The sequence below is a fragment of the Pongo abelii genome, chromosome 5 (assembly GCF_028885655.2).
Source record: "Pongo abelii isolate AG06213 chromosome 5, NHGRI_mPonAbe1-v2.0_pri, whole genome shotgun sequence".
Lineage (NCBI taxonomy): Eukaryota > Metazoa > Chordata > Mammalia > Primates > Hominidae > Pongo > Pongo abelii.
In genome coordinates, this window is record NC_071990.2 from 45,424,348 (window position 1) to 45,446,180 (window position 21,833).

Below are 21,833 nucleotides of genomic sequence, written 5' to 3' on the forward strand. Positions count from 1 at the left end.
TCCTCGTTTGAGAGGTGTCCTTCCTATACTCAGAGGAAAGGAACATCCTGATTTCTGATGATTTAGGGTCACAGAGAAGAATCTGAATAACAGCTTGCTATGTTCCCTCTGGTTTATTACCATTAGGTCATACTTTTTAATCCAGTCATACACACACTATCCACTTCTTCATCAAACCTAGCACTAAAAGTACACAGGTTTAGGCCAGGCACAGAGTGTGCACCCCTGTAGCCCCAACTACTTGGGAGGCTGCGGCCAGTAGATACCTTGAGCCCAGGAGTCCAGCCTGGGCAACATGGTGATACTTTTTCGCCTTTAAAAAAAAAAAAAAGAAAAAAAAAAGATGGCCAGATGCAGTGGCTCATGCCTGTAATCCCAACACTTTGGGAGGCGGAGGCAGGTGGATCACCAGAGGTCAGGAGCTCGGGACCAGCCTGGCCAACATGGCGAAACGCCATCTCTACTAAAAATACAAAAATTACCTGGGCCAGGTGGCAGGTGCTTGTAATTTCAGCTACTCAGGAGGCTAAGGCAGAAGAATTGCTTGAACCCAGGAGGCAGAAGTTGCAATGAGCCAAGATTGTGCCATTGCACTCCAGCCTGGGCGACAAGGGCAAAACTCTGTTTCCAAAAAAAAAAAGACAACCCACACACAGATTTACCTCTTTCTTCAGGTTCCTTTCCCTTATGAGGGCTATGTGCCGTGTAAAACTTCTATTATATAAATGTATCTTTTCTCTTGTTAATCTGTCTTTTGTTATACCGGCCTTAGCCATGAACCTAAGATGTGAGGACCTAAGAGTGAGGAAAAGACACTTTTCATCCCAAACACATCAATTTTATATAATCTGTTCCAGGAAATAAAGGATGAGGGGAAATACCTGATTTTATAACTATTATTATTACTGTTATACCAAAACAATACAGTACAAAAAGACCAAGGCACAACAAAACCAAAGGGAAGTACAAAACAGAAAATAACAGACCCATATTTCTCATGAACTTAGATGCAAAATCATCAACAAATTGTTAGCAAATCAAGTCTGGCAATATAGAAAAATAATTATAGCAGTTCCCCCTCACCATAGTTTCACTTTCTGAGGTTTCAGTTATCTACTGTCAACTGTGGTCAGAAAATATTACATGGAAAATTCAAGAAATAAACAATTCATAAGTTTTAAATTGCATACCATTCTGGGTAGCATGATGAAATCTCACTCTGGCCCACCCAGGACATGAATCACCCCTTTGTTAAGCATGTACACACTTCTATAGGCTACCTGCCCATTAGTCACTTTGCTGCCTTCTAAGTTCTATCAGATCAACTGTCACAGCATCACAGCGGTTGTGTTCAAGTCATCCTTATGTTATTTAATAATGACCCCAAAGGGCAACAGCAGTGATGCTGGCAATTCCAATTTGCCAAAGAGATGCCATAAAGTGGTTTCTTAAATTGGAAAGGTAAGACTTCTTGATTTAACAAGGAAAGGAAAGAAATCTTATGCTGAGATTGCTAAGACTTATGGTAAGAACGAATCTTCTATTCATGAAATCGGGAAAAAGGAAAAAGATTTTCTTGCTAGTTTTGCTGTCCCACCTCAAACTGCAAAAGTTACGGCCACAATGCATGATAAGTGCTTAGTGAAGGTGGAAAAGGCATTAAATTTGTGGAAGACATGAATAGAAATGTGTTCTAATTTATAGCAATCAAGTTTGTTACTATTTGTGGTTTAATGCATCCATTGGGGGTCTTGGAATGTATCCTGCACAGATAAGGAGAAACTACTGTGTCTACAATAATCAGTGTAATTTATTCCAGGCAAGCAATCCTGTTACATTTGTAAATCAATCAATGTAATCCACCATGTCTACAAACTAAAGATATTTATATGATCATATAAATTGATGCTGAAAAATCATTCAACATAATTCAACATCATTTCATGATTAAAAAAAAAAAAAACTCTCAGCAAATGCTGGTTCTCACCTCTACTGTACTCATTGTGTACCTCGGCACTTACCACCCTTAAATGATGGTACTCATTTTTATAGGTAATTTGAGTTCACGTCATTGCAGACTTTTTGTTCTTTAAAATAGGTAGAAAAAGTATTCATTGTATAATAAACCTTTGAGGGTGGCAATATCATTGGCACTTTTCTTTCTGGTTTTTTGTTGTTTTTGTTTTGTTTTGTTTTTTTGCTAGAGATGAGGTCTATGTTGCCCAAGGTGGTCTTGAACTCACGGGCTAAAGTGAACCTCCTGCACTGGCCTCCCAAAGTGCTGGGATTACAGGCATGAGCCAACAGATCTGACCCATTGGCCCTTTCTTAGAAAGAACTTAAAAAAATAAAATAAAATGTGAGAGATCATTTGTCTTATTTGCCAAACAAATAAAACTATATTGGGCAAAAGTAACTTTTATGAGTGAGAAACCCTAGTAAGTAAAATAAAATGTTTCAGATAATTAGTGTATCACTTAGTGTTATTTTTCTCCTTACCATGTTTATAAATCACAAGGTTCAAAGTTTTAAATATAAAACAAAACCTTTAAGATAGTCTCTAAAATAAAAAATTTAATTTTTAATGTGAATATATTTCAGGTTCATTTCAGTTCAACTAACAAAAAATGTTAATGTTCTCATCAATCCAAAATTTCAGAGAAACATAGTTCCCTTATTAAAAAACCAACCCTTAAGGAAGTTCATGAGCCAATCCTATTCATTTGACCAAATCTATAGAGGAAACCATAAGATGGGGTCTGAATAAGGAGAACTGTAATCGTTATTTATTTGAAAAGGTAAAGTAGGATTTCTGTATCAATCCCCAAGGCCAAAAGACCACCCAAAGACATTTTCACTGGTCAAAGCTTAGAAAAATCAAAGAGGAAGTCCTCACCACCAAAGAAAACAAGACTCTTTCCAGTAAAATTTATTTGTGAAACAAACCAAGAGCCTTACCTTTGAGACCCCTTTTTTACAGAGGAATAGCACAATTGATTTTATTTTTATTGGAAAGCCATTAATAACCCCACGTTCCTTGATGTCCCAAGTTATATGTAACACAACTGGCCACTTTTAATAAGCATAGGATTGGAAACAGTTTCTGAAAAGTCACCACAGAAAAATCCCTTTAAAGGCACAGCAAAATTTAAACTTTTTAATGTATCTTCCCTTTGGAACTAGGCCAAGGGAATGTCCTACTGCATGCAGATCTAGGGCATCATTTATTTCATCAATGTTCTGCACAACAATATTCTGGAAGCTTTAATATATGTTCCAAAGGAACAGATTCCATTGTCAAAGACTTCAACTGTTGCATTAAACTAATGAATTACGTTTCTTTACTATAAAACTTGTTAAAGCTTTAATATGCATTGCAACTCTCCAAGTAATAATATATAGCATGAAATATTTCCCAAACAATGTGACTAAGAAATAAAAATGTTATGGTTAAAAAAGAAATCTATACATATCTTGAAAAAGATTCAAATTCCATGAAATACAGTTTGAGAAATAGTATTTTAACTGCAAACTAAAACGGATGAGGAATTCTCATTGGCCCAAAGAAATCAGTGGTTTCAATGCAAAGCTTCCCAAAGCAACACACACCAAGAATAAGATAAACCAAAAACCTAACATTTAATTTTTACAAATGTTTTTCCATATGTAAACTCTGTATACGGGCCAATTCTTTGTGCTGAAACTTATGTAAAAAAAAATGATAGAAGACTTAGTTGGGTTATTCTCATTTAAACCATTAAATTGAGTTGTGAGGAGACCCATCAGGTAGAATGAAAATAGATTTTGAAAACGTAGATAGCTTATAAGGGAAGATTTTAAAAATAAATGTTTTAAAAGAATAAAAAGACAAGCCATAGACTGTCTTTGTAAAACACCTACTTGATCAAGGACTGGTATCCAAAATATACAAAGAACTCTTAAAATTCAAAAGTAAGAAAATAAGAATCTCAAACATGGGCCCGAAGATCTGAACAGACACCTCACCCAAGAACATACACACATGGCAAATAAGCACAGGAAAAGATGCTCAACATATGTCATTACATTGCAAATAAGACAACAATGAGTTACAACTATGGCTAAAACCCAAAACACTAAGAATACCATATGCTGACAAAGGTGTGGAGCAACAGGAACTCTCATTCACTGCTGGTGGGAATGTAAAATGATTTGCCACTTTGGAATATAATTTGACAGTCTCTTATAAAACTAAACATATTCTTACTACATGATCCAGCAATCAAATACCTTGGTATTTACTCAAAGGTTTGAGTAAAAAACTTATGTCCACATATAAACCTACATACAAATGTTTATAGCGGCTTTATTTATAATTGCCAAAACTAGTAAGCAACCAAGATGTCCTTCAATAGGCAAATGGATAAACTGTGGTATACCCATATAATGAAAAATTATGCAACAATAAAAAGATATGAGCTACCAAGCCACGAAAAGACATGGAAGAAACTTAGATGTGCACTGCCAAGTAATAGAAGTCAATCTGAAAAGGCTACATCATATATGATTCCAACTATATGAAATTCTGAAAAAGGCAGAACTATGTAGACAATAAAAAGATCAGTGTTTGCCAGAAATTCAGAGGGAAGGAGGGAGGAATAGGTGGAGCATAGGGGATTTTTAAGGCAATGGAACTATTCTGTGTAGTAATATAATGGTGGATAAATGTCATTATACATTTGTCCAAACCCACAGAATGTGAAACACCAAGAGTGAATCCTAAACTATGAACTTTAGTTAATAATAACATATCAATATTGGCTCAACAAATATAATTGAAACTGTAGGGAGGGTGGCAGGTAGGAACTCTGTACTTTCAGCTCAATTCTTCTGTAAGCATTAACTGCTCTAAAAAATACAGTCTATAAAAATAATATAAATGTGGGCACTTTAAGACAGAAAAAGTTAGCTACATTCAAATTTTACAAAAATGTTTATCAAATCACCAATTCCACATTAAGACCAACAACAACGTATTTATGTCATCTCCCTAGCAAAAGCAGAGAAGATATTATTTACTATCCCAGCACTTCCAGTGTCTATGGCTTAAATAATTCAGGTCATGAGACTAAAAAATATTAATATACCTCATTTCTTAAATTTATATAATCAAACTTTACACCCAATACAAGTCTTCAACATTTTATTTCAGTCTCCTCATATTCACTTACTTTACTGAGTAAACTGATGTCAGAGAAACTGCTATGTCGAAAAGGGCCACATTAGTTCACTGAAAGCTCTGCCACGGAAATAAGTTTTCGTATCTGTTAGTCCAGTACTCCTATTCTCTAAATCCCTTCAATTTAGATTTCCAGGAGTTGGTATTCCCAGTATACTTCTAATATCTTTTGCAGGCAGTTAACTGAATTCTCTTAGTCATATGATGAAAGGAGAAGTCAAGGTTCCCATGCTGGCATTATGGAACTGGCTGTAATATAGATTTTGCAAGGGGAAAAAATCAGTTTATAGGGAAATACAATGCTTTCTGTTTATATAACATTTTGACTTATTAAAACAAAACTGTTTGAAAAAGCAAAAATCTGATTAAGCACAAGAATTATATTCTTTGAAAGGAGAATGGTTAACTTGGGATCAGATGAAAATGAAACTTGATTACTTCAAAAAAATACATTTTAATTTATTTCAGCTTTATGTTTTTAAAGAGTATGTTTATAAACCAAATAAGTCAGCCTAAGGATGAATAATTAGGTAATTTTTGGTGTTTCTCTTTAAATTGTATTAATAAGCTATTTAAATAAAGTGTTCTTAATCTTAGATCTAACGAAAGAACAACTTTGCACACTTTATAAGCCTTTATCATCTAATAAAGCAAAGATTCCTTACTTAATATTTTGAATCAAAGCAAAGTGGTTAACTCTGAGAATAAAAGGCACAGAGAACTTAATAACTCATTGATTATGACTCATCACACCACACTAAAGCAGATCCTTACCACAGAGAATTTAGCTACAACATATAAAGAAAATCAGAAATATAAAATTCCATAAGATTTAAGACACAAAAATAATAACTCTGACTTCTAGTATTATAGATGTGAGAAATGCAAAATTTTAAGAAAATGTATCCGACTCTTTTGCTCTTTGAACCATTTTATAAAAAGGTTTTGTTATGACCAGCCCGCCCAAATTTTCTACATTTGATGAAGGTACTTACTGTAAAAACCAGGACAAAAACAGAAACAGCACCCATAGAGTTCCAAAGAATTCTCTCTGACAATGTTCTTCAAACTAAGTATGATTCGTTAAGGGAACATGATCACCACGCTTTAAGAAATAAATATTAGAGTGTATGTATGTGAAGTAGGAATAAATGTTCTTTGAAACTCTCGATTCAGAATAACACATATACACCAAAAAAACCCCACTTATATCCATTTATATATAAGTTTGTGTACACTGGTTCCTAATGTAAAATCTACTATTTATAAATAGGCCATGATCAGAAAAGTTTAATGTCCTAAATAAGCTTTAAAATTTAGTTCCAAATTTTAAAAGGGATTGTTTTTCATTAAGAATCTTTGACTTTTTAAAATCAAAGTATTTTAATATTTCAAGATTATGTCAAGAAAAAGCTTCTGTAATGTCAAATTAAACATTAAGATGCTGTATCAAATTCACTTTTAAATCTCCAAGGCCAAGCACAGTCAGTGTTCAATAAATACTCCTTCATTGAACAAAGTTGAGTAAAATAATGTATTCCTCAAAAAATTAGCTGGGCGTGATGACAGGCGCCTGTAATCCCAGCTACTTGGGAGGCTGAGGCAGGAGAATCGCTTGAACCCGGGAGGCAAGGGCTGCAGTGAGCTGAGATCGTGTCATTGCACTCCAGCCTGGGCAATAAGAGCAAAACTCCATCTCAAATAATAAAAATAAAAATAATGTATTCTTGTTAGCTTTCTTAGAAAAGTTCAATCAGTAGAGTCACACCAGGTTGTAACTTATATTAGGGATTAAATCCCAAAGATTACAATACAGAATTCTTAGAGTGAGCCCTCATACAGATAATTAACATTAGTTCTGTAAACTAACATACAGCTTTTGAAATTTTAACTATTTTATCTATTTAAAATGTGTCTTAGTTTAAACACACATTGAAGAGAGTATATATCTGTTCCACATTAGAAATTTAAACTGTCCGGTTATACACTTGGGTCTTCAGCTTCCTTTTCCAGTGGGTTCATTCATTAGAAATTAAAGACAAATTTTTGTTGATCATTATTAGCAGGCCTTTACACGATCTATGTGGTTATTTCACAACTGACATACTTTCACAACCAACAGGATTCTGTCAAACTGTACATTTTATGGTATGCATTTAAAAAATAAAATTTACATTTTTTCCATCATCCAAATAAGAAAATCATCTAATCTTTATTAACTGTATTTCAAACACAACACATGTATCCCTGGTTTCACAAGAATCATGCTATATAGAATCTGGTTGAGAAGAAAAAAAATCAACTCAGAATGATACTTTAAAGTATTGTTTGTGGTGTGGAGGAAGAAGAAAAACCACATCTATTATATATCTACAAATATAAATTTTGTTTTACTAAACCTATTGTTTACAACAAAATACAGAAATCATAAGTTTAAAGAATACTATTCAAGTGCTTGTTGTATTGGTGATAACTGTTTTCTACCAAAAAAGAGAAGAGTAAAATCATCATTCAATCTTCTATGACTAAATTGGTTAAAGTAAAAATGATTTATTTTCTAATGTCTTCATAAGCACATGCTGCAAAACATTTTAGTGAAATACACACACATATGTATACAATCAAAAGAAGTTCTCTAAAGTGGCATCAAGGTTAATAAAAATACATTAATTCTAATAAAAAATACACTACGGTTATAATGCAACAAAAAGAATGTCATTGCAATAGAAAATTAAACTGAACCTGCTGTGATATTTTTATTATAGTCATTTAAATCAATACAATTTAAACCCAATCTCATCCTAAGTAGTATTCATCTAATCTCAGAATGCTTAGCAATTTTATTCCAAAAGAAGTTGACTACTATACTTTAGACAAATGTATCTGTTTCTAGGATACCAAATCATAAAAGGCAAAACTAAAATGCTTTAACTACCGTGAAAAGACCTATAAATTGCAGTGTAATGTTTTTCAGTTGAAATCTGTGAATCTAATTCTTGAGAGTTTGCAAATTTTCTGTAATACTTCTTGTATAATTAAATTTTTATGTCAATAAAAAACAGTTGGCACAAAAAATTGGCTTTTTGTGGCAGGATAAAGGAAAAGAAAGAAGGGACGTGAAATGAGGCTAGCTTAATATAAAATAATGGCCAAGTGATGCTATGATATATTATACAATGGTTTCATAATAACTGGAACAGAGAAAAGTCACAGGAAATTGTGTTATCTTACAGAAAGAGAGCAATGATCAGAGCTTTCCAACGCATACCCTTAGGAACAAAAGCTACCAACTAGGTACAGCTGTGTAGGTTTTAATGCTCTCAGCCTGTGGAATGCCTGGCTGGTGGGGCCAGAAGCATTTAGGAACCCCTGAATTGTCTGCTGTCAAGAGCAACCTTGTGCTTCTATATCCAGTGGCCCTATGAATATTATCATTTTTCACTTGTGCCATAATGTCAAAAGAATTGCAAAGCACTGGGAAGATGTAACAAACTCTTAGAACACAGTAGTCATATTAAGAAAGGGAATTTATTTTCAGGAGTTAAAAGTCTGTCACATCAAATTAAGGTTATTATTTTGATTGTGATATGATCGATTTATTTTTCATTTCTGATTTTTTTGACTTAGTAGTTTCAATAGATTTAAATGCAATGAGGAATTGCTACCTAGATTTTTATGTTTGTTCATATTTCAGTAACATCAGCAGAAAAATGCTTGAAGTTAAAACTAGGGTACATACTGTTTCTTTTCCTCTTTTAATAGTATCTGCCCCAAACATAAGGTGAAAAACAATTGGATTCATGAGTCTTAGAGAATAGTTTGAATCTCACTGAGGTCTGTAGTTACAAACTTTGTGATTTTGGGCAAGTTACTTATATCAGTTTTCTTATTTGTAAGATGGGAATAATGATAGTTCTTATCCAAGGAAGGGGAAGATTCAACGCCTATAAAGCGTATATGCCAGTAGCTGGCATATAGTAACAAATATTTACAGGTTAGAAAAGTGAGCTGACACTAGCATGCTAAAAATATATTTCACATCTATCAAAATATACTTTTAGTTTAATCTATCCCATCTACCACAGATAATACACAATAGATACCTGACTTTATATCTGTGACAATATTCGATCATTTTAAAAGGGGGTAGGAGGCAGTTATATTGCTTTAGAAGTACTCCTACCATTCTAAAAATACTGTCCCGCAGCTGTTTAAAATTTATTTTTTTAGACCATAGCACCACTGTTTGGTTGTTTCCAATTTCTAAAACCACAAATAGTAAAAGTGTACTCAGTCTACTGCAAACATAAATAGCAAATGCACGCTTCAGCACTTTTTAAAGGATATGGAAATTGGCAACAAAAATGCAGTTCATGTTGAAAATTTACAACAGCCCTGCCATATTTCTTCAGAAATACAATCAGGTAAAAATTCGGAAGATCTCTACCAGCTGGGTGGTATTTTTGTGTTTTTATACTTATATTTTCACTAACTGAAAGACTTTCATTATGCAATTTCTGGCACTTGATAAAATAGAGCAATAGTACCTTTGCTAAAACCACAGTTTCTTTGGTTATGTTTAGCATTACACAAACATCTTTCACCTTAGATATCCTTTTGCATTAGAGTGTTTAATTTTAAATTGACTGAAGGGAATAATTTTTTTCAGAATATTATGCTTTCTGGATATCATTAAGCACAAGAATTGTATTTTCATGATTTCTCAAAGATCATGTGTATGTGTTTCAATTATTAGGTATTTGGTTCCATAAAAAGTGTGACAATTGATAAAAGATGAGAATACAAAAATGATTCAAGAAAGCATGGAGAAGATTGACTTACAGTGTTGCTATATTATTTTTTTAAAACCCTGTCTTTATAAAATACGTAAAAAGCCACTATATGGATTTACCATCTCTTTCTTGGTAAAGATACATCTAAAATAACACATCCTTAGCTTCTGAGGAGAAGAAAAAAAAATCCCTGGTACAAAAAGTTAACATAAAAAATATTTTTATGCTAAATTCAACAGTGGAGGAAGAAGCTTTAAGCCATAATTCTTCAATACTCAGTTCTCATTTTAATATTAAAATTGCTACTACATATTTAAATTGGTTTTAATTATCAGTAATAGGAATAAAGATTATTTTTAATATTTTGATGCATCCAATAAAATTGTGTTCAATTAACACTGAATGAACAAATAATCAAGTAAATGGAGAGAAAATAGCACTTGATCATTTCAGATTTTTTTCATGAAATTTTTAAAATAAATGACTCAAAAACTGATGAACAATAGTTCATACTATGATCTAATAACTTAAATGATTTGAAAGAAAAATAAATCTACCAAGGAATTTTTAAGTGGCTCCTGTTTTACATGGTGTTTCTTCTTTACATGCATTGTTACTAAGTGCATTTAACCAATAAACGTTTTTCAAAGATCAGTTAAATTGTGCTATTTGGTTAGATGAATACTTCATATGTCCTTTATAATATATGCTTTTTAAAACTAACTAAAAAATAAGAATTCAAATTGAAATATGCAATGTAACAAAATTAAGGTAAACTGTGAGAAAGACAAAAGTTTTGGGGTATTTGCAGAAAAAAATTGACTTAGTACTATTTTTTCGTTTATATAAAATAAGAAGATAAAGAGTAAAAAACCATTACGCATTGTATTTTTAGGGCTCACACGCATTGGGACCTAAAAATACAATGCATAATGGTTTTACCCCATGTCTTTTAATAAGAATTTGATTTTGTTAGATAATTGCTTTTCTTTGCATTTACAAAGTGTAAAGTGAATCTAACTGCCAAATTAATCACCAAGAAAACCCAAATTACATACAACTTAAGAAACATAAAGCTGTATTTCTCATCTGCAATTAGCATCTATTCAGACTGTAAACTCACAAAAGCATTCAGATTTCTTCTTACTCTGAATACTGTTTAATAACCCAAACTTAATAATGTTCCATCACTGCATTTCTAGAAATAAAAAAACTCTCAAAGTTCTCAACTTATCTTTTTGTCTGCTGAACAAGATATTATCTGAAATGTTATATGCTTTGAATACCCATTTTTACTTTAAAATGATACTTAATCATATCTTCTTAAGAGCTGGTCTAATCAATATGAAAGCCAGGCAGAAACAAAAAAATATTTTTAAAATAGCTTTTCAAAATAGGAATACATATTCTAGTGATGCAGTTTTCTGATTTGAAACAGGATCACTTTTACAAATACTGAGTGTCATTTTGTATTCAACAGCAGCAGAAAAAAAAAGGTATAAATGTCTACCTCATTTGCCATAATGTAAGTTCTTAGATGGAAATACTGAATTAAACACTGGTGTATGGAACATACAAGCCTTGCAATTTAAAACTAGAAACTTTCCTCCTAATACTTTGTTATATCTTTAGGTTAAAATATTTGTTTTCTTAATTAACCATGAGAAAATGAAGAAAAAGAAAAGAATCAGTCCCAATACATTAATTTGCTGAAATTTTCACTTGTGAAAACAAATCAAGTTTCAGAACTTGGGAATAGCATATAACAATGAATCAATGTCTCACCTGTAACAGTGACACAGTTAAAATAATTTCTTGATATAAGTTAATTTTTAAGAAAATTTGTTTGATCCAGGGTTATTTATAACAGGTAACATGAGTGGTTTTTGACTAAGCTGCTACATCTTTTTAATTCTATATACACAGTCTTTGAGTTACTCTGAGTCAAGTCACACTACCTGAAGTTACAACATTTGGAACACCAATATCTTAATTATTATCATGAAATAGCTACCTATTAAGTAAATGTACTAACTTCTAATCATATCTGTTATTTTAAGCTTTGAATAATATGAAACTAAACCATGTAATTAAGGATATAGAAAAATGCAACAGAATAGCTATATAACAGACCAATTACAACACTTTATTTCCCATACTGTTACTTTACAAATATCTGTGCTATTTTATAACATTTTAAAATCTTAAGACTAGAAATAATTACATCTTTTACTAGTGCTTATAAGGGCTGTTGTCATCTTTAAAGACACAACATCTTTAAAATTAGAAATGCATACAACTTTATATTTCAAAATTTATTAACTCAAAGACAATAAAACACACCTATTTCTTAAGATCTATTTTTAAAATACTGTTGTTGCATCGGATTAAATGTATATATGTGATTAATGAATGCTTCCAATATAAAGATTTAAGTCTATTTTTCCTTGCCAGAAAAAAACAACTCAGCTTAATTTTTAACTATTTTATTATACCTTTCAGAACTTAAAATTATATACAAATAATGTAACCTGAGACCTACTCTGGTCATCTGAGGAATTACAATTAGAGCATGAATCTCCACAATTCTGCAGCACCTTAAGTAACTTTATAAAAAAAAGTATTTTTTGCATATTTCTTTAACTCCATTAAGATCATTTCCTGGGCTTCTTACAGTGAAAAAAAAAGTCATTTGTTTTAGAATAAAGAATACAGCAAAAATACTTTGTCATCCAATAGACTATTTTTCCTATATTATGGTCAGGCAACCAACCCCACTAAATACAGAAGATTGACATTTGTAGGTAATTCAATAGTCAGATGATAATTCTTCAGTAGTTTCACAGTAGCATAATTTTTCACATTACTTGAAACCACTGTTAAACCTATAACACATTTTCTGTTTCTCTGTGGGTACTTTTTCTATCTTTAACCCTAAAAGGAATATGTTTTATCTGACAGCAGTACAAAAACCATTCATAATTCAGAAATGTTTTCCTTTTTTGCAATACATGACTTTGAACTCAGGTTTTTCAAAGATTAGTTAAACATTATGTTTCTTTAAGTCTAGAGCCTTATTTATGTGAGTCTGTGGCTTAACTGACAAGAATTTTTCTGTTCCAGGGAAAGTCAGTCAGTTTGTATCTGAAATACCATAATCTAGCTTCCGTCCATATAAACATCTGCAAAGACTCACTCAGTCAAATGTTACACACCCCATCAACCAAATCAGAGACTGTAAGAATCATTATTCTGTGCGACAGATAAAAATCTTCTGTGCAATAGAGAAAAACGAAAAGCAAAGTGATGAAAGAAAAACATTTATAATTTTGAAAATTAATTAGTAACAATATATACTCAGTGTAAATATTTATGTTAACATTTTTTATTCAATTCTACAAATATTTAATAAAATCCTAAAACGTAAACATAATGAGTGCTGTATTTATATGTTCTCTAATTGTATTATCATACAAAATATTGTTTATATAACTGCCATATATATTTTGTCTATTTCTAATAAGTTACCATTAAATGAAAGTTAAATTGTTCAATGTTGAATGAAAGCAAGTATGACTTATTACATTAATAAAAAATTAACCCATGATCAAAATGTCTAAAATATATCCCATTTTGATGCACATTTTAAAAATATTAACAAACATAACAAGATCCTAAAACCTCATATTTTTTAGGTGCAGCTGGTAAAAAAACTAACAGATATCATATGCTAATAGTACTTATGATGTGCAAAGTACTGTTTGTAAGCACTCTACATTTTTGAACCTTCTTAATGCTCAGAACACCTTTCACTTTAGAGACTATAAAAAATGAAGCTCATAAGGGGTTAAGCAGCTTACCAGAAGTCACACAGTTATTAAGTGACAGTTTGGTTCCAAAGTCCATTCTCTTTAGGCCTACCCTGATAAGCATCACTGTAATATAAGATTTTTTTTTAATTTGAAAGTAGAAAAAGGTGGTATTCACTGACATAATGCCTAGAACAAATATGTCAAATATTCTTATTTGAGGATGCTACCATAAACTTTATATAGATTACATACTGGTAATAAATGTACCTTATTTGTAATCATTTTCATTCAAAGTAACAAAATCAAAGTTTCTCTCTTATCAATTTGAATTAAACAGTCATGTGTACAAATATACACATAAGCACCTATGTATTACTTCCTTATGGGAACAACACGAAGATTTCAATATAAACGAATTTACTAAAATCAAGCATAAAAATATTTTCTGATTATTAGTAACTTACATAATAATTAAGTATATATGTTAACTTGCATTTCATTAACCAAAATTTTAATATTTAAGTTTAAATGAATAATACGGATAACAAAATCATTCATTTTATTTGTAATGTGAACTAAAAGTTACCCTTTCAACTGTCTTATTTTTCAAAGTTCAGTGTAATCCTAGAGTTTAACATATGAATTGGTAAATGCAAATAATCTCATACCACAATTTGCCAACTTAAAATGCAAGAATTCATTTCTAATTGCTTGGTTTATTGCTCACTCAGAAAATTTTTATTTCTTTTTCAGTGAATACTGTTTCACATTTGGTAAAACACAGGAAGTCACACCACCAATGGAATGCGATTATCTATAATGAGAGTTAGTTATTCCATATTCCCATTTTTAAAAATAAATTAATATATCAACACACTCTGTAAAATTTATATAAATTTAAAAATACTAGCGAGCTGAAAGTGGAAAAAAACATAATTGGAATAATTTCATAACATGCATAATCATTTTTCACAGAATTTTTATTACCCAGTATGGAACGGATTATAGTAAATGTACTTCACACATGCTGTTTCTTATTCAAAAGGAAACACAGAATAGGACAGAGAGAACTTCCAGCCAAATCTTCATTCAAATCCAACAGTCATGGACGCCACTGTAATTGAAAGATATTTCCAAACAGATAGCTGTGGACTCCATTTTCCTTTAAAATAATATGTCTTTCACATCTGTTCCAACTAAAACATTTGCATTCTTAAAATTTACCAAACTGCCTTATGCTTAGTTTTTAAAATATTACAGTTTTACATTGTTTTGCTTAATTTTCAACTAGTTAAGCCCATAAAATGTACATTTTCAAATTATGTTAACATGTTAAAAAGTAGTAGAATATGCACGACTAATCAACATTTTACATCTGTGATTTCCAAAGTTAGGAAACCTCAATTGTTTTTCACTGACTCAAGCAACTTTTTAAAATGGTACAAATCATATAGTTCGCCATTATAATATTAAGGTGACTTCATTTTATTTTCACTTTGAATATCTTTCAAAATAAGAAATCCAGCTCTCAGAATCAGGCATCAAAAGCAATACTATTAATTTTCAATGTTTCACTCTTTTGACATACCCAATAATTGGAAATTAAAAATAAATCATGCAATATTTAGACATTATCTATCATAAGAATCTTTTAATAATGATGATACCTTCCTTGGAACATTTACAAAATTATAAAATTACAGATAATTATGAAATGCTTTAAAAAAAATTTCACATCCAGAATATAAAAATAAAGTAGTATAAAAGAAAGAAGAGGAGAAAACAGAAAAAGGAAAACAATGAAGGCCTTACATACTTGTTAAAAGTCAAAACTACTGCAACAAAAATTTAGGATTACTTTTTATATAACAGTATCTTCAAAAGCATTTACAAAGTTAATAAAAACTTAATCAGATTGCTTTTACCCAATGATCTTTTGTATAACATAATCAAATATCCCATTTAGAAGTTTGCCTAAATAATTGTATCCATAAACCTTTCCTAGTCATTAACGTCAAAAAACACCTTGCACATTATTACTACTCGTACTATCAAAATCTCTATTTTGAAATATCTTTGTCATTCCATTTGGAGCATTAACCTAGAACGGACAAAAAACGTTTATCAATATTATAAATCTGACATTTATAAATAATATACAATTCTATTTAATGAACTAAAGAGCAAATTGATTTAACAGAGGTAGTACTTACACATTTTACACTGACTTTCAGGTACAGATATTCATAACGTAGAAATAAATGATAATATAAATTGAAAAAATCCTACAAATGTATATACATATATATATATATAAAAATCACTAGAGATCAATTACAGAGCAGCATCAAATACAAGACAGTAAGGTACAGATTATACACAAATACTGATAAACTATAAGGTAACGATAACATAATCAAGGATGAGAATATTAATGAAAGACTCCATGAAGGAAGTCTTGCACCACAGTTTGGAGGAAGATCTCGAAATAAAATAAAATACAGGTTTTATAAAGCAGTCATTTAAGTGGATAGAGAGAATACAGGGCATGGAGTAAATGGCGAGGAACACAGGCACAGAGGAGACAGAAAACACCATGTAAAGACAACATGCAAAACAACTGAAACAAAGGAGGTGCAGTCCATAAAGTTTATAAACGGCACTAACATTTACCCAACTGTTCAGGTCAAAATCTAAGCTTTCATCAATGATACTTTCCTCTGCCCTACACTCTGTACCTAAATGATCACCAGTTCCTGTTAGTTCTACCTCTTAAGTATATCCTGAGTTCTGTCTTTAGTTCCCCAGCAGCACCACCTGTTATTCAGACTATCTCTCATCTGAACTACTTTTGCAGCCTCCAAGGTAGTCTTACTGCATCCCCTTGCCCTCAGTTTCATTCTCCCTCACTTGAAACCTTTTCTGCATATTTCTGCCCAGGATGATCTGTTTGAAATGCAAATCAGGTCACTTCATGCCCTCACTAAAAAACCTTTCAGTGGATTACCAATACTGCCAAAATAATGTCCGGAATCTTTAACACGACATGTGTTGCTGTGGTCCTAATCTATCTTACCAGTTTTACTTTCTACCTCTCCAGCCTCATGCAGAGCCTTCTGCCCCAGCCATGAAGGACTTCTCTCAGTTTTTCATACAACCTATTTGTGCACTCTCTCTCTCATCTCCAGGCAAGATCAATTGTAACTTTTCTAAGAAAGCCCCCCTTGACCATCCCTCTTGTGAAACATGACAGACTGCACTAAGTCTACTTAAACTCTGAACTACTAATACTTCTCTGTCACAGCTTTTAAATGGCAGCTTTCTATAATAAATTATTAGTTCCATTAAGAAGGGCCACCCAAACACGGTGACTCACACCTATAATCCCAGCACTTTGGGAGGCCGAAGCTGGAGGATCACTTGAGGTTAGGAGTTCAAGACCAGCCTGGCCAACATTGTGAAACCCCATCTCTACTAAAAATACAAAAACTCGCTGGGTGTGGTGGTGCATGCCTATAGTCCCAGCTACTCGGGAGGCTGAGGCAGGAGAATAGCTTGAACCCAGGAGGTGGAGGCTGCAGTATGCCGAGATTGAGCCACTGCATTCCAGTCTGGGTGACAGAGCGAGATTCCATCTCAAAAAAAAAAAAAAAAGAAGAAGAAGAACCATCTATATCTCTTTTGTACTCTATACATCCTCAGAGCCAGATAAGAGTCTAAAATAACAAACATTTGATAACTGCTAAGCTGAGAAGAAACAAAAAAAGATACAGCCATGCAGAAGATACACAGGTTATCACAGACAAGCAGTTCACCAAATACTGGATCTACGGGAACACTTACAAAGGATCTACTTTGGTCATTTCTGACTATACTCATCAGCGCCTTTGGGTTCAAGGAGGACAAGAGTCAGGAAGATGCTCGTTCCTTCACATATATTCTCCACCTCTGCATCAAACAGATCTGCTTCAATCTTATGTGTTTTTAACATATTGAGTCATCACATAACATTTCATTTGGGGGGAAAAAGTTTGAAAACCTCTATGCTGAAAAATTTCCAAATCTTGATGCAGTCCTTCCATTCAAATACAATCCTTCCCTGGAATCACTTCCAGCCTACTGACTGACAGAAACCATCCCTAATAACTCAGGCTGAAACCCAAAATCACCTTAATTTTTGATTCCTTGACTCCCCCATATCTAATCAATCACCAGATCCTACTATTATTCCTTTCTTACATTATCCCATTTTTCTCATTCTCACTATTGTCAGTTCAAAACAGATTCAGACCCTTCTTATTCCTGAAATTACTATACCAAGTAATTTTACTTCCTAACTTGCTTGCTTAACTCCAATCTCCCCTTCATTAAATATGCCCATGTTGGACTCAACTTTCTCATACAGTACTTTCATTTTAACTATAGAAAAATATATCTCATAGATTCCAGTTTTATACTATACTATAAAGCAAAACCAAATTCCCATCCCTGACTTTTGAAATCCTCTTTCTACAACCTGCCCAAACTAGCTATTCAACCTATTAGATTTCCTTCTCCTTCTATCAGATTGGTTTTTTAATTTTCTCAAAAGTACACTGTAATCATTTAAGCAGGATATTTTACACTTCTATCTACAGATGCAAAGTAGTATGCCCTAAGTTACTGAAGACCATCAGACATAACATAGTAGGACTCCATGTTGCCAGTTTTGCGAGTTTGCACTATTGGAATGATCTTTATTTATTCCCACATTTTCTATAGTTTCCAGCTCCATTAGGTCATGGCATACCATTCCACAATTACATAATATAAAATTCCTGAAATTCTGAAAAACTTTATATAATGTATAGCTTACAAAATGCAATTCATAGATAAGAAAAGGAAGCTCAAAAAAGCAATGGTTGGGGGTGGTGGCTCATGCTGTAATCTCAGCACTTTGGGAGGCCGAGGACAGCAGATCACTTGAGGTCAGGAGTTTGAGACCAGCCTACCCAACATGGCAAAACCCCATCTCTACTAAAAATACAAAAATGACCTGGGCATGGTGGCAAGCGCCTGCAATCCTAGCTACTCAGGAGGCTGAGGCAGGAGAATTGCTTGAACCTGGAAGGCAGAGGCGGCAGTGAGCCAAGATTGCGCCACTCTACTCCAGCCTGGGTGACACAGCAAGACTCCGTCTCAAAAAAAAAAAAAGAAAAAAACAAAAAAAAAAACAGTAAGCAATGTGTTCAAAGTTACACCACTAAGTTAACGGTAGTGTTGAAAATAGACTACCAGTTGAGATCGGCTCACTGCCTTTTTCTTATGATCAGTTACAACTATTTTCACAGAAGGCCTTAAAATTCAACAATTATGAGAAATGATTCTAGAGTCACAGTGCTGGAGTTTGAAAATAGGTCACAACGCTTACTTGAAAACAAAAGTTGACATTCCATTGTATTAATTTTTAGCTATGTATCTATGCAGTATGTAAGACTCATTCATTTAACCAGCATTTAGCAAGCACCTACCATGTGTGAGAGAGACAATACTGAACAAAACTGACTAAAATACATTTATGAAGAACATGTGTTAGTAAGGAAGAATAATATATGAATGAATAAATGAATATGTAAATTAGATATTTACAGTGTCACACAGAGATAAGGCTATGAAGAAAAATTAGGTAGAAATGGTAAGTAGAGGAGGGAAAGATTGCTATTTCAAATATGGCAATTAATGAGGTCTTCAATGATGAGGAGACCTTTAAGCAGGAACATGAGGAAGAGAGTAAAAAGATATTTGAGGAAAGAATATTCTAGCAGAAGGTGAGGGCAAGAGCAGAAGAAACTGAGATCAGAAAAGTAGTGAAAAGTGAGGACACACAGCCAATCATAAAATATGTGACTTTTACTCTGAATAAAATGAGAAGCCATTAGAGAATTTCAAATTATAAAAGTAAAAAAAAAAAAAATCTAATTTAAATATTTAAAATTTCACTCTTAATATCACAGGAAGAATAAAACAAGGGGCAGGGGGTAGAAATGAAAATCAGGAGCAGAAGTAGTTGCAGAAAGACAGACCTATTACAAGAATAAAATCCAAGTAAAAGATAGTGATGACTAAGAGCAATGTGTAGCAGTGGAAAGAAATGTGGGCTGTGAGAGAGTTAAAGATAACTCCAAAGATTTTGACCTGCTAGAAGTAAAGAATTGCCAAATAGATGGCTGAGATGAGGGGGAGATGTCAGCAGGAGCATGTTTGAGGGAATATAAGGACCTGGTTTTGGCTACATAAATTTGAGAAATCTACCAGACATTCAAGTGGAGAGAGAGATATAGTACTGATTTCAATATGTGAACAAGGAGCTCAGAGGAAAGCTCTATGTGGAGTAGTCAGAAACAGTTGGGTATATGGTATTTAATATTGAAAACCAAAGGACTGGATGAGATCAACTATAGGTTAAGTTTAGATAGAGAAGACAAGAAACAAAGGCTGAAACCTAGCACAATCCATTGTTCAGAGATCCAGAAGAAGAAAAGCAAGCAACATCTAGGAGATGGGTAGAAACGACTAGTGAAGTTAAACCTAAATAAATAAAAATAAACCAGAAGACTGAGGTGTTCTGGAAGTCAAGTGAATGAAGTCTTTTAAAGAGGAGGGTGAACAACTGTGTCAAATGCTATTGATAGGTCAAGGAAGATAAGGACTGAAAACTAGCCACTGGATTTAGCAATATAAAGGTCAGTGATGAACCTGAGAAAAGCAGCTTTGGTGGAGTGATAAAAAGAAAAAGTCTGACTGAAGTAAATTTTAGAAAGAATGGGAGGATAAAAACTGGAGATAGGGAGAAAGCAATTCCTTTGAGAAATTCTGCTAAAAAGGAAGCAAAGTAATGGGATGGTAAATGGAGACTAATATATGATCTAGATGTTGTGTTTGTTGTTTAAGATGAGTAAAATTCATGCAAGTCTGTATATCATTTGTGGCAAGTCTACTTGGTGCCATTTTTCAACAGCATGGGCTCATTTCGTACCTCTGTGTCATGTTTTGATAATTCTCACAACATTTTAAACTCTTCACTAGTTTCACAACTGTTATAGTGATCTGTGATCATTGATTTTCGATGCCACCACTGTAATTGTTTGGGGGCACCAAGAACCAGGCCCATATAAAATAGCAAATTTAATTGATACATACTGTGTATATTCTGACTACTCTACCACCTGGCTATTCTCCCATCTCACATCCTCTCCTGGAGCCTACCTATTCCTCAAGATGCGACAAAATTGGAATTTGGCCAGTCAATAACCCTACAATGGCCTCTAACTGTTCCAGTGAAAGTTAAAGTTTTACTTCTTCTACTTTAAATAAAAAGTTAAAAAGAATTAAGCTTAGTTAAGAAGGTACACCAAAAGTCAACACAGTCCAAAAGCTAAGCCTCTTGTGCCAAACAGTTAACCAAGTTGTGCATGTTCAGGGAAAGTTATTGGAGGAAATTAGAAGTGCTACTCCAGTGAATACAAGAATGATAAGAAAGCAAAACAACCTCATTGCTGATATGGAGAAAGTTTTAGTGGTCTGGGTAGATGATGATACCAGTTACAACATTCCCATAAGCCAAAGCCTAATCTAGACCAAGGCATTAATTCTTGTCAATTCTATGAAGGCTGAGAAAGGTAAGGATTCAGAAGAAAAGTTAGAAATTGGCAGATGTTGGTTCATGAGGCTTAAGGAAAGAAGCCATCTCCATAACATAAAAATGCAAGGCGAAGGAGCAAACAATGATGTAGAAGCTGTAGCAACTTAAGAAGATCTAACTAAGATCACTGATGAAGATGGCTATACAAAAAAAGAGATTCTTGACTGGGTGTGGTGCCCATGCCTGTAATCCCAGAACTTTGGGAGGCCAAGGTGGGCAGATCATAAGGTCAGGAGATTGAGACCATCCTGGCCAACATGGTGAAACCCTGTCCCTACTAAAGATACAAAAATTAGCCAGGTGTAGTGGTGTGCACCTGTATTCCCAGC

The 21,833-nt window shown here is 33.0% G+C and overlaps 1 protein-coding gene and 1 long non-coding RNA gene across 3 annotated transcripts in view; one reads left to right on the top strand and one right to left on the bottom strand.

Moving 5' to 3' along the window:
• The window catches only part of SUPT3H (SPT3 homolog, SAGA and STAGA complex component), a 541,480-nt gene that overhangs the window by 342,661 nt on the left and 176,986 nt on the right, over positions 1-21,833 (bottom strand).
• Positions 1,309-21,833, top strand: part of LOC129059947 (uncharacterized) — a 47,792-nt gene continuing 27,267 nt past the window's right edge. For both annotated transcript variants that reach the window (XR_008526193.2, XR_008526194.2), the window contains exon 1: positions 1,309-1,461. This is a non-coding gene — a long non-coding RNA (uncharacterized LOC129059947). The remainder of the gene's footprint in view (positions 1,462-21,833) is intronic.